The sequence below is a fragment of the Alexandromys fortis genome, unplaced genomic scaffold (genome assembly GCF_014885135.2).
Source record: "Alexandromys fortis isolate MF-2015 unplaced genomic scaffold, M_Fortis_MF-2015_v1.1 scaffold_25, whole genome shotgun sequence".
Classification (NCBI taxonomy): domain Eukaryota; kingdom Metazoa; phylum Chordata; class Mammalia; order Rodentia; family Cricetidae; genus Alexandromys; species Alexandromys fortis.
The window spans coordinates 12,998,200-13,012,332 of NW_026067904.1; the positions used below are offsets into that span (position 1 = coordinate 12,998,200).

The 14,133-nt window shown below is 34.7% G+C and overlaps 1 protein-coding gene and 1 pseudogene across 1 annotated transcript in view; one reads left to right on the top strand and one right to left on the bottom strand.

The window, feature by feature from the left end:
* The window catches only part of Ccdc178 (coiled-coil domain containing 178), a 374,856-nt gene that overhangs the window by 75,446 nt on the left and 285,277 nt on the right, over positions 1-14,133 (top strand). The gene's annotated exons all lie outside the window — the stretch shown is intronic.
* LOC126497041 (cyclin-dependent kinase 2-associated protein 1-like) overlaps positions 251-14,133 on the bottom strand; it is a 21,425-nt pseudogene continuing 7,542 nt past the window's right edge.

Genomic DNA, 14,133 nt, shown 5'->3' on the forward strand with positions numbered 1-14,133 from the left:
TGGCGCCTGCCCATCTCCTCCTTTCAATGCTATCTAATTGGTCTTTTAAAATCGGATCAGGTTTCTCTGCTGGCCAGAGGCTTCTCTTACTAATTGCCCTTGCTCTGTTTCCTGGCTCCTGCTGGGGGCCAAGAACCCTCTCACCCCTCAGAAGGGTTTTCCAGAACAGGTCCCGGCTCCCTGTTTGCCAGGGCCCTCGCCAACCAAAGGCCTACCTCTTTGATTTAATTGTAGTGGGGCGAGATCTGCTCTAGGTGATGCGTGCTGGTCCCTGCCGCCTGCGTCCTCTGCCACCACACCAGTCCCCTCCGGTCCAGGCCACAGCCTGCGGCCTGGCCTGCGTTTCCTGCCTGCGCCTCTCGCTCCGTCTGTCAGTTTTTCATATTTTCAAAATTTAGAAAACGGTTTAAACTAGAAATAGTACATTTTCTTTGTCAGTGATTGAATACCAGTCAATTTCCTGCCTGCATTAGTTTTCTATTGTTAGATAGCAAAACAGATTTGGCATCTGGACAGAACACTTATTTCATCGCTAATTAAAATTTTTATTAGTTAATAATTGTTATATATAATTATATGTTTTGATGACATTTTAATGCAGTATGTCACGTGCATTGGCGACAAGCACCTTCCAATACACTCTCCTGCCCTGCTTTCTCTCCCATTGGTCCTTTTCGTAAATAATATCCCTTCTGGTTTATATAAATGCACGTGTCTATATGTGTGTATATATATATGCATATATATGTGAGTGTCTGCATGCATATAAGACGGTATTTGCATTTACTTGTTTGACTTGCCTTGCTTAACATACTCATCTTCAGTTCCATTATTTTTTCTGCAAATGCTATGGTTTTGTTCTTAATTATTCCTGAGTATTTGTTCGTTTTTTTTTTTTTTTTTAACAGGAGCCTTCAATTGAAAAACCTTGAAATTTTAGAGTTTTTGCAGTTAGAGCTTGTGGATATTATAGAGAGGTTTAGATTTGGAAAAAAGATTGGGTGTTTTAAAGAGACAGACATTTTAAAGACTGGCACTTTTGAAGTTATTTATGTTTTATATTGAAATATTGGTATTGGCATGCTATCTCAGAAGCAAGTTAAAAATGTCCTAGTTGTCTAGTGGGGTGTCTGTATATCGGAGTGCAAGGGATCAGTTGTGTTGGCTATTTTTTATTTACTTGACAAAAGCTGGCATCGCTGTGGAAGAAAGGGGCCTCAATTGAAAAAGACTGCTACCAGACTGACCTGTTGGCAAGTCTATGGTGAAGTTTTTAAATTGATGATTGATGTGTGAGACCCTAGCTTACTGTGGACTGTGCCACCCACGTACTATAGAAAAACACGCTGAGAAAGCCATGAAGACAATTCCACTAAGCAGCATTCCTCCATGGCCTTTGCTTAATTTCTTGCCCTGAGTTATTGCCCTAACTTCCCTCAGGAATGGAATATGAAAGGTCTAAGATGACATAAACTCTTTCCTCACCAAGTTGGCTTTGGTCATGGTGTCTTATCAAAGAAGCAGAAATCCTGACTAAGACAGTGTGGATGTAACTTCTCAAAATGTGTAATTCATTGAAAGATATAAGTATAAGCACTAGAGACATGTAGGAGTCCAAAGATTACTTATTATTATTCAAATAATTAAATTACAATATTTAAAATGAGTGTTTCTGCTGATAGTTCAATTAGTCATCTGTGAAATGTTCCCCATTGATGAGATATTTTCATAGAAGGTAAAATTACTTGCTAAGCCTGTAATCTTTTATTTCATACGTCATTTTTAAACTGGCAACCCTGTACCTCCTTAATTTGTTGCACTAACACAATATTGTTCATGTCAGGGAATCATGAAAGCATTAAAAAGGTTCCTAATAGTTTTCAATTACAGAAATTGTTTGGGCTAGTACACATTCCAGGGAAGATGAGAACATGATGAAAGTTAAAATATATTAATTTTTCAGCGTGTCTTTCATTATAAGCTACATTTTCAGCAGCACACATCAAGTACTAGTTAAAAGCAGTGATGTGCATTCTCATCAAGCCTTGTTTTTGGTGTACAACTGACATCTTCAGTTCAAGAGAAAAACAGGATTTGTGCTGCTTATGTGCACATATGGATTCACAGAGAATTGATTTTCAGATTTCAAGGCACATTTTCCTCCCAATTTAGAGTTTGTCCCTTTTTGACCTAGACTCTTCTCCAATCTCGGCCATCCTTAATCCTTAACTCTAAGCAAACACATTTCTCGATGTCTTCTCTGTAAATAATAGCGTTAGTGTTAGCTTTTGAAGATTCAAGGGTCCTAATCAAATTACTTTAAATGTGAAAAGGAGGCTTTCTGTGAGTTCCTTTTCCTTATTTTATGCTATCACATATTTTGCAATAGTTTCATACATGTATATAACACAGTTATAGTCCTTGGAGATTTCATATATGGGTACTATGTTTACATCTTTTCCATCATTCCCTCTCACAGCTTCCTCAACTCTGTCTCAGGTTCGTGGTTTCTTCCTTAAGTATTATTATAATTATATATGTGCATGCACGTATATATGAACGAAGCTTGCTATTATATAAATTAATGTTGCTGCTGTGTGTATTTGCCGTGCTGGGTGCTAAGGATTGGATAATCTGCAAGAGGCTCATTTACGGATATTGATTCTGCTTTTTTGGCAGCATAAAGGTTTTCATCTGAGGACAATACGGTGTCTTGCTTTTCCTTGTTGATATTGTGGCAACTATTGTCCTGTTCTTGGTTTTGTTTAGGTGACTATATTTTTGACATTTCATGAGAGCAGCTTCACTGTTCTACACAGAAGACACTATCTTGGTGCAAATTCTCTATCCTAGTCCTCTGAGATGCTCCCTGAGCCCTGAGGTTATGCTGCACATTTTAGTAATCCTGAAAGCAACTGACAATTGCATATGTCTGCAATGATCTATATCTGCTGTAAAGATGCTTTGATGGAGTACATCTTGATGGCTTTGTCCACCAATGCTTTCTCTTACCCTTTTCATGTTCTTACTGAACCTTTTCCTGACAAGTCCCCTCATAACCTCATACCCATCTGTAGAAGCCACTGAGTTTAAGTTTGGTTGCTTGCATAAACAAGGGAAATTTAATCAGTGACTACACCACTAAAGAAAGTGACACCCTTTCCCTGGTAGACACTAAATGCCAATTTGTCATGGATGAGGCAAAGGCTTGGGAGGCCACATACCTTCTAGCCTTAATGCCACTTTGTCCCATAGTCCAGAAATGCTTTAGGAAGTGGAGCAAAGAAACATGTAGAGCTCAATAAATATCAGTAAAAATATTTTAAAAATAAATAAAATAAAAAAAATTAAAAGTAGTTTTATTGAACAATGATGTTGGCATACAACCTTATTTTTGTCATTCAATGCAGATAAAGAAATGAACTTGTTTGGTGCATACATCATATATTCCATATTTTCAAATATTGTTCCTAATAGTAAAAAGTTGGTTTTGTAAGTTATTAGTCAGTATATTTATATATGGTTTGTTATTCATACATGAATCTGAACACTGTGAATTCCCTATTCACATATTCCTTTTTATTTCATATTTTATCTCAAAATTTTTAGATAATATATTTACCTACAAAATCATAAAGGAAATAATAATTATAACTATTAGTTTATTAATTAGGAAGCCTATCTAGGTAGATGTGGAGATTTTTGGTAAACACAAAGCTATTATTTGGTATGGTAAAGTATAACTTTATAGTTGGAAGATAACAACATTGTAGTTTCATACAGCAGCCACAGTGTGCAAAGAAATCATGAAAGAGAAGAGTTTATGTTGCTAATTTTCATTGTAGGCTTTACAACTCTTTCATGTGTGTGCCCACACAAGTAAAATATTAGTGGCATTTAGAAATTGCCTTTCCTTATCTGTACTTGATGTTACCCAAATGTCAAGTACAAATATGTGCTCAATATCACGCTTAAGTTTATTTTAAAAATGTAGACTAAGGTGATCAAAGCTGTTTAATTGGCGATGAATGAATGTTGACTATAGAAAATGTTTTCTGGGCATCTGTGAAGTTGGTATTACAGAGTTTACCAGTCGACCAATTGAAAATCATATTAATATTAAACTGTTTTAAATTCATCGGATGAACTCTGCCTGGTTATGGTTTATTGTTCTTCTAATTTATTGCTATTTGCCTTGCAAGTATTTCACTTAAGATTTTACATCCATATTCATAAGTGAATTGTACTTCACTGTTCTTAATTTGTGTCATATTTGATAGATTTTCTTATTGGGACTATGATAGCTTTAGAAGATGAACTTTGATGCCTTCTTTTTTTTCTACCCAGATAATTGATAAACATTTAAATAACTTTTCTATGAGGATATCGTAAATGCAACTACATTTCCTGGTGTTTTTTTTTATTGTTTGAATGGTAGTTTTATAAATATTATTTGTTGTAGCACATGACAAAAATATTTTGAAATTTTTAACAGATTAGGAAATAAATTTTCAGATGCATTTGCATCTTACAGTAATATATTAAGTCTCCATTATGAAAAGTTTCCATTTCTAATTATATATATATATATATTATATTATTTAGAGTTTAAATTTTTTAAATAAATTTGAAATTGCTTTCAGTTTATTGTTTTTGTAATTTTCTGATCACTAATAAACTAAGAAATGTTTTATAGTTTTAATTTCTTTCACAGTTATAGACTTACCCTGTTTCTCATTTTATACATTCCTATTTAAATTCTGACTGTTTATACTTAGTTATATATATGGTATATGTATATATGTTTGTATATTTACACATATAGGCATATACAGGCACGATTTTCCTGCTCTGGAAGCTCTAGTTCTATTTCTTGCTATACTGTGCATAAAATTCTTTGCACAATTTTCTGTATGCATCATATTCAGTGTGTCTCTGTGCAGTCCTATTTAAGAGCATTCCAGTCAGGCCTACCCAACATAGAGGCTGCACTTACTATTAGCATATATTGTTTTCTTCCTGAGAGCACTCATAAAATGAGATTCATTATACAAACTGTGATCTAAAATTATTTCAAGGCACATCTTACATAGCTCAAATAGCATTCATTTTTCAAAGTCTGGAATACACTAAAATGCAGAGGAAATTTTAATCTGTTATATTATCTCACTGTCAAGATTTAGCTCCTGCTAACATTCTCTTGACAAAAGTACACAGGTCTCGTACTCTATTTAAAAATATACAACCAAATAAGAATTGATGATATGTCTCTTTTTATATAAAACTTATTAAATTAAAACTTATTTCTATATACTTTTACATTATGATATGCAATATCTATGACGAGACTTTCTTAGAGGCTGGATATTCATGTTTTTAATTTTAAAAATTATAAACAAAGCTATGATAAATATCTCAATTATGTTTAAGCTAAATTACTCACCAGTAAAATAATATTTTTGTGCAAAAATTATAAAACTTGCATGATTGTGTGGTGCCTGAAGAACCATGAAGAATCACAATAGTCATTCTTTTAGCTTACATGATTTGTTCTCATTTTTAAATTTTTGGAAACTCTGCAAACTCCAGATTGGCCTTTTTACAGATGACAGCTTCTAAAGCAGCATTTCTACTGATGAAATAATTTGCTTTCATACTCATCTTGTGAAATTGCTATCCCATCATCTATTAGACATTGTCTGACATCTGAATCATAATTTGGGGACTGGGTTTGCATTATCTTCTTTTCCTAAATATATAAATGAAATAAGTTTTGAACATTATGGTCAACACAGTCAAACTACAAACTGAATCTTGTTTAAATCTTTAAAGGATTCTTTTATTGGTTCTAGTTTGTATTTTCATTTATCTATATCTTAGAATAAAAATTTCAGTAAGGAAACTATTGCTTCAGTTTACCAAGCTCTGAGTTTGTAGTTGACCTTCTGTACTCCCCGTAGATGTCAAAATTTCTGCATTCTTATATGAAACAGTGCAGAGTTCACACATAAACTATGTATATCTTTCCACACACTAAATTGTCCCTTGATGAAATTTTCTAAGACCTAATGAGATGTGTATTTTATATGAATAATGTTATATAGGGAATCATTACCACAAGATTTTCAGTGCAGACATTATTTTTTCAAATATTTTCACACACAGTTGCTGATGTAGAGCCTGTGGTTTAAGGCTCCTCCTGTGTTAATTATGACAGCTTTTTATAAGGATTTTTTTCATGCAGAATTTGAATGCTTTTTAAGAAATCTATTTTTGTTGCAAATGTAATCTAGATTTCTCTTTGATTTTTTTTTTGCTGGTTATGTTTAGGTAAATAATCAGTTATGCTAGTTCATACTTACTAAGGTGCTGATTCTATTGTTTCAGCATTGTTCATCCATGAGGTCGCAGGATGCAAAGTCTTACTAGTCTGTCATCTATTCGCATGCCTACAGTTGTTCTGTTATTTGATAATGTCAACCAATACCTCTAGTGAGATGCTGAATCACAGTAATAATAACTAGAGTCTTTGTTCTGCCCTTTTCTTACTTCAAATGATTTTTTTTTTTGCCAAGTTTTAGTTTTCCCTTAAAGAAGGCAGAGGGTGTTAAGAATTAATACTTCATCCTGCTTGTTTGTAAACAGAAATTTCTTGTTCTTAATGTCTGATCCCAAATAGCCAACACAGAGGCTTAATATTAATTATAAATACTCAACTAATAGTTCAGGCTTATTACTAATAAGCTCTTACATTTTAGATTAATCCATTTTCTTATTTATGCTTTGTCACGTGGTGGTAACTTCATTAGCATGGCACACTCACTTCATGTTCCTTCTGCGTCTGGCTGGTTACTCCCTCTCCTTCCCGTCAGCCTTCGTTCGGTCACTTCTGACTATACTTTCCATCTGACTACTGGCCAATCAGTGTTTTTTTTAAACCAATTAGAGTGACAAAACTTTACTATGTACGAGAGGGTTATTATTCCACAGTATTTCCCCCTTTTGTCTAATTAAAAGGGAAGGTTTTAACTTCAACATAGTAAGATTATATACAACAAAAAACAGTTACCACATAAGAATCACGGTTATAATATCCTGTCTATTTGCATTTGGCAAAATTAGAGAAAATGTTCTATTATCTATCTTATCATTGTGAGTCCAAGTTTTGTACCTAATTTATGCTTTATCACAACTAAAGAAAGCTATAAGTTTGACTATTATAGATGATTAACTATTCATCTGTATTTTTAATTATACATTATATTTTTAAATGAGCCACATAAACATAATACCTTAAACAAGAGTAGAAGTATACTATAATGTAATAAAATTAGTATTAAATTTGTATTAATAAAACAAAATCCATGCCAATGTAAAATATTTAAGATTAATAGTTGTTTATTTGGATTAAAATAGGTTCAATAATCTACCCTTTTATCCTATCATTTCTATATCCTCTCTGTTTCTTTTCAAAAAGAGATCCCTGAATCTAATCTCCTTTACTTGGCTTTTTCCTGACAATTACCAATAGCAATTTATAACTAACTCTCCTTGATGATAATAAATATCCATAACATACTTTGTGAAGATGTGGGCATAGTTTTCTAGACTATTTCCTGCTAATTGGGGGGTTCTGGTAATCTTTGGAGGATCCTGTGAAAATTCTGGATTATGGTCAAGTCCTGACTGGAGTATTCTGTGAGACTGGATCCTCTCAAACATCAACCTTGAAGCTGTTCTGGATGCAAAGTAACACACCTTTTTACTTAAATTTTGAAGCTAAGGTATTTTAAATATATATAGGTTGTTTGAATCCAGCAGTATTTATAATTAAATTTCCCTTAGCAGCTGTTGCTTCTTTCTCCACAGTCACAAACTTCAAAGACAACACAATGACATACAGTATCCAGATTCTCTGTGTATTTTCCATTTTCATGTGGCTTTTTTCTTTTATGTTACTTTACTCCCCTTTTAAGTACTTTAGGTTATTATTTTAAAACTATATATTTATAATCCATAACTGTATATGCTCTCTCTTCTCTCTCTCCCAAGCCTGTACATATATGTAAAAACATACTGTAAACTCTTTAGAGTTTTTTTTTTCCTGAATCTGTTCTTACTGCATGTCTCTAGCCTTTTCTGAGCACACGAGTCTTTAAACTGCTATGCCGGTTGGCTGGGATTGAAGTGGTAGCATTGGTGGCTGACTCAGAACTGTTCCTTGGTTCCATGAGAGTCTAGCCTCAAAGTGGAGGTACATTTACCTTCAGCTCAGGGAGCCATGTTTATCACCCCAACTCTGGGAAGTTTCTGGGTCTACACTGCCACTAAGGAGTGTACCCCCACTACTCATAAACTCTATTTAAGTGTTTGGTGACAGGGCCTCTTAAAAGAGCAGCAAATTTTTTGCCACTAATGCTGAGTCAGGAAGTCATTGCTTAAAGGAACTGCACCCCTACTTACCACCAACAAACAGTCCACCCCAAAAGAGGCTACTACCAAGAAACCATGCTTGAATTTATTCTTTTGTGTGTTTAGAATCCTTTTTTTAAAGCTTTCTTATGTTTTATGTGGAAATTCCTGTCGAACATTTTGGCACCTCATGTAAACAAAAGTCTCCTGTCCCAACCACCCCGTCCCAAGTAACCAACACATAGGCTTAATATTACTTATAAATGCTCAGCCAATAGTTCAGGATTATTATTATCTAGCTCTTATATTTTAAGTTAACTGATTTCCCTTATGTGTGCTGTGCCACGTGGTGGCACTTTTATTATCAATTCACATCATCTTCTGCACCCTGTGCATCTGGCTGGTGACTTCCTCAACTCCACCCTTCTCCATCCATCATCGTCAGATTGGTTGTCCCACCTATACTTTCTGCCTGACTACTGGCCAATCAGCATTTTTTAAACCAATATGAGTGACAAATGTTTACAGTGTACAAAAGCATTATCCTACAGCATTTGTTGATTTGAGCTTATTGAGTGTCTTTGAACTTTACATTTTTCTGTTGCATTTTGTCAAGGGTCTAGGGCCATGCTCATCCAGTTCCTTTTCTTGTTATCTACAAAAATAGCAGATTATGTCCATGGATATTCTAACTTTAACTTGCAATTGTTGGAATAAGCCCTATCTGGCTGTATTATTACTCATCCTGTTCTTAAATACATACCAGTATTCTTCCTGACCTGTTCACTCAAGTGTTGTCAGGTTTAGGTCAACAACAACTTCTATAATGCTAAGAATAGCCTCTGTTTCTTTGCCACTGTCTTAACCAAATTACACAGAGGACCTAGCCAAACAAACTAGAGCTTTCTATTGGAATATTTCTTTTCTGAATTTCAGAACTAGCAAGCTGCTTCCTTTTTCCTATTTTTGTGGAGACTTGTTTTTTTTTCTACCTTCCAGTGATTTATTTGTATTTCCTGCATTTTAAGCCTTTAAGAACCCTAAAGTTGTCTTCTGTAATAAGATTTATGTATCTAAATCAGAACTTGTAATCCCTATGTATAGTCTCTGCATTTGTGACTAGTGGTTATCTTGAACTTATTTTTTAATGCTTTAAAATTACATTTTACTTATGTAGTAGGTCTGGGATGTCTGTGCTGTACTATGTGTGTGGAACTCTAAGGACAACTTTCAAGAATGTGAGTGAGGCCATGTGAGGATGGGCATGGGGAGATTGGTGGAAGGAGAGTGTGGGAGAAAGTGATGTAATTATATTTTAATTTAGATTTTTTTATATAAAAAGACTCATTTATCTACATCTATCATGTGGGTCGCAGAAATCTGGCTCAGATCATCAGACCATCCTGGTTGGCAGAAAGTGCATTTCCACACTGAGCTGCCTCTTAAGTCAGCCCACCCTTAAGTCACTGGAGTCGAATACTCAGCTACTCAGCCTTTCCACGGCCTGCAGTGTTTTCTCCTTACTAAGTTTGTGATGATTCAATCCTGACAGCTTCTTTGGCCCAGATATTTAAAATATGCCTTAAAACCATACTCATGCATCTTGCATGTTGCTAGGCCAACAATGTGTATGTTTAGCATTAATAGACAATGTCAGAAAGTTTGCCTAAATATTTGCATATCTTTTTACTCCTATCATCATTTATAAGAACTCCAGCTTCCAATTAACACCATCTGTCATGTTTTTATTTATTTTTAATTATGGTTCTTTTGAAGGAGTTATCCCATTATGGTCTTAAATTTGCATTTTCCTGATGACAAATGAGGTTGAGCATTTTAAACATGCTTCATTTAGAATATTGCCATTTCAGAATCTATTAACAGAGAGTCAGATTTCACTTCCAGGTGGGGCCTCCTTGTTATTCACATCTATTTGTCACTATTTTTTACTTGATCTGAATATATGTTAATATTCTATGTTTCTATAAATATTTAATAATATATAGTCACAAATATACATAGTTAGCAAAAACGATTTACACCCCCCCTCTCTCTCACACATGTACACACACAAACAGAGATAGAGCCATACCAAGCATGTCTCATTCAGATATCTAGTAAATTTACTCTTTTACTTAAAAAAGGCATTGTCGTTATGCAAGGATAGTACACATAAGTCTACTATATACCTTTCAACAAAAAAATTGAACACTAGTCCCATCCTATGGCATATCAATCAGGATACAGGATGGAGAATAGAAATGCTTCTGTTTATACCAAAGGGATTTAAATATTTCAAGAAGTTCACAAATTATGTGCCTATATGTCTTAGGATATTTTGCCAGATGGACCAGTTAGTTGCTGATGGTTTTCAGATGGTTGCAGTTGCTGGGGATGTGTATAGATCAGGGAGCTAAAGAATGCCTTATTTGAGCTCATGCTCAGTGTCACTGATGCTACAGGTTGTCAACTCTGACAACTGGCAGTGGACATAAAAACCCACACACAAAATATTTATGTCTCCACACCTTCATTTCTAGTAGGAACACAACAGAATACTTTGAACTAATACAGCTGGACATGGTGCTGAGTGCCTAAGACCACAGAAATCAGTGGTGGCACAGGAGAATCAAGACTTCCTTTACCAGGAGACCCTGTAAGAAACAAAGCCAAAACAATAGAAAATAAAAAACCAAAAATTTAAACCTCCAATAACCCAAATTCAGGAAGATGTTCATCATTTCTACTCTTCTTATTGCAATAGTAAAGCCTTATTTTAGTGGCATTTCATTTGTATTTTAATAAATAAAGCTTTCCTGGGGATCATAAAGTAAAACAATCACAATGACCAGCCTTACAGACCAGGCAGCAATGAAACACGTAATGTCATTCTGAGAATCCTGGAGGCAGGATGGCCATTTTGGACTGAGATAGATATAAGACCCAGTGGCTTGCTGTTTTGCTTTTATGACCTTCAGGTTGAAGCCCCATTTCTGTCTCTGTTTTTTTTTTATTAATCATGCTATACCCGACATTTGAGGTACAATTTCAGGAAGAAAAAAATTTGCCTAAGACTTTTTAGTGACAGGCACAGGCCAGAACTGAACCCTAACCTAATCACCTGGTTTGGAAGAAAACCTAACACTTCCAGCTCCCATTCACCCCATCTCAGTTTCCATATAAAGATGGAAAATACACAGAGAATCTAGGTACTCTATGTTATTGTGTTGTCTTTGAATTGTTTGATTTCTGAGGAAAGAGAAACAGCTGCTAAAAGGCAGCTGGGAAATGAACAAGCAACTTCTGACTACATTTGTATGTATTGTATATAATTGTACTTACTGTACAATAGTTTTCTTATATTAGTTATAGCTTTTTTCTCTTTTATTTTAGATAAAAGGAGATTGTAGCAATATTTTGTTTGTATTTTAATAAATAAAGTTTGCCTGAAGATCACAGAGTAAAACAGCCCCACTGGTCAGTCTTACAGACGAGGCACTGGTGGCATACATCTTTAATCCCATTAATCATACTAGTTTGATGTAGGAACTGGGCAATGTATGCCTTTAATCCCAGCAGTGAACACCTTTAATTCCAGCCCTATATAGGATGGGAAGAGACAGCTCATAGACATAATCTCAGTCTGAGGTTACTGGAGGCAGTATTGCCATTTTGGGCTGAGGTAGAGGTAAGACCCAGTGGCTGGATGTTTTGCTTCTCTGATCTTCAGGTTGAACCCCAGTTTCTGTCTCTCGATTTTTATTAATATGCTACACCTTATCACTGTTTGGTTATGCTAATCCACCTCACTAGCACCATTCCCCATCTCACATTCCCACCCTTTCCCTCCACTTTTTTTAAGACTGTGATAAATAGAAGTGTACATGTGTAGAGAGGCAAAGAGGAGAATCACAAAAATTTTATACACTATTTTTCTGAAGGGAAAATTTAGTTATTGACCTCTTAAATAAACTCAGATTAAGTTTAGCTAATAGCCACTACAAACAATAAATAAATAAGGAGGTTAATAGATTCTGTCAGATAGTGTTTCTTTCTGTGGTGTAGATTCTCAAAAGCTAGATGGGTGGGTTAGAATATTTTCAATTTTACCAACCTAATCACTGGTGGTGTGGCATTAATTTTCATTTTCTTACTTCACAGTGGAATACAAATATTTTCCATGATTGAATTAGTGATCTTGAATATAATTTTAGATGTTTTAGTAATTGGCATCTTCAACCTTTTTGTGCTTTTATTTGTATTGAGACAGAAGTTAGCCTACAGTACAAGTGATTCTATGGGCTTTATGGTTTAGGATAGGGTTTAACCAATGATAAAGTGGTATATTGAAAGAATCACTCATGCAATGCTTAAGTAAGTTCATGAATGTTTTATAATTTCATTTAGTTATCCTTCCATGAGCATTTAGCAGATGCATTAACCTTAATTGTTTGAGTGGGTAAAACATTAAAAGTAGTTTTTAGATATGGGCAGTTGTCTGATACAGAAAGTACATATAATTTTGTGTTTTAAAACCACATTTGAAACTTAAAAGCATACTGTGAATTGTATTGACCTGTCCCTAGCCTTTACACATGGACAAACTCAATCATGGATAACAGGTTGAGAAAGGAGGATTAAATATAAGCAATGTTGAGGCATCTAGTACACACTATTTGGAATATAACACCAGTGGTTAACTTTTGTAAGGCTGAGCTTCTCTTGTGCTACTTCAAAGATTCCTTGCATTGTCTTAGACTTTTGATAGTTTGATGGTAATGTGCCACACACACAGTTTTAGGCTTTATGTACTTAGATTTCCCTGGTACTCTTTTATATATAGATAAATATTGTTTTATTCCACATTTCCAAAGCTTTCACCTATTGTTTATATATTTTTCTGCCTACTTTCTTCTCTTAACTTCCCTAATTCTCTCTATCATTGCATATGCTAGTATATGTTATAGTATGTCAGAATTATGTCTTCGTTCTTATTATTTGTATCTTTCTGTTACTCATACAGGATAAGTTCATAGAACTCATATTCAAATTTGTCTGTTCTTCCTTCTAACTGATCACAAATACTGTTAAACCCAGAAAGCAAGATTTATTTTTATATGCTTCAACTGGATTATCTATTTAAGTCTTTTTATACAATTTCTGTCAATTTACTAATATTTTCTTTCTGGTAAAGCATTATAATATGTTAATTAACTTCCTTAAGAAATATTTTCTTTTAACTCTTTGAACATACTTAAAATAGCTTCTCTGATTTCTCTGGGATAGCGTTTCTTTTGAGTTCTCCTTTTCCCCTATATAGTTTGTATTTATTTCTTCATATGTCTCATAAGCTTTCTTGTTGAAATAGGAGCTGCAGGGCTGCGTCCCCGGCACCCGGCCGCCCACATGGTTAGTTATGCCCCGAAATAATTACATGGAAACTGTATTTTTTCAAACACTGCCTGGCCCGTTATCTGTAGCCTCTTATTGGCTAGCTCTTACATATTGTTCTAACCCATTTCTAATATTCTGTGTAGCCCACGAGGTGGCTTACCAGGGAGGATCTTAACCTGCGTCTGTCTGGAGTGGGAGAACCATGGCGACTCTCTGACTAAGCTTCTTTCTCCCAGAATTCTGTTCTGTTTACTCCACCCACCTAAGGGTTGGCCTATCAAGGGGCCTAGGCAGTTTCTTTATTAATAAGAAATCACTCCCACATCA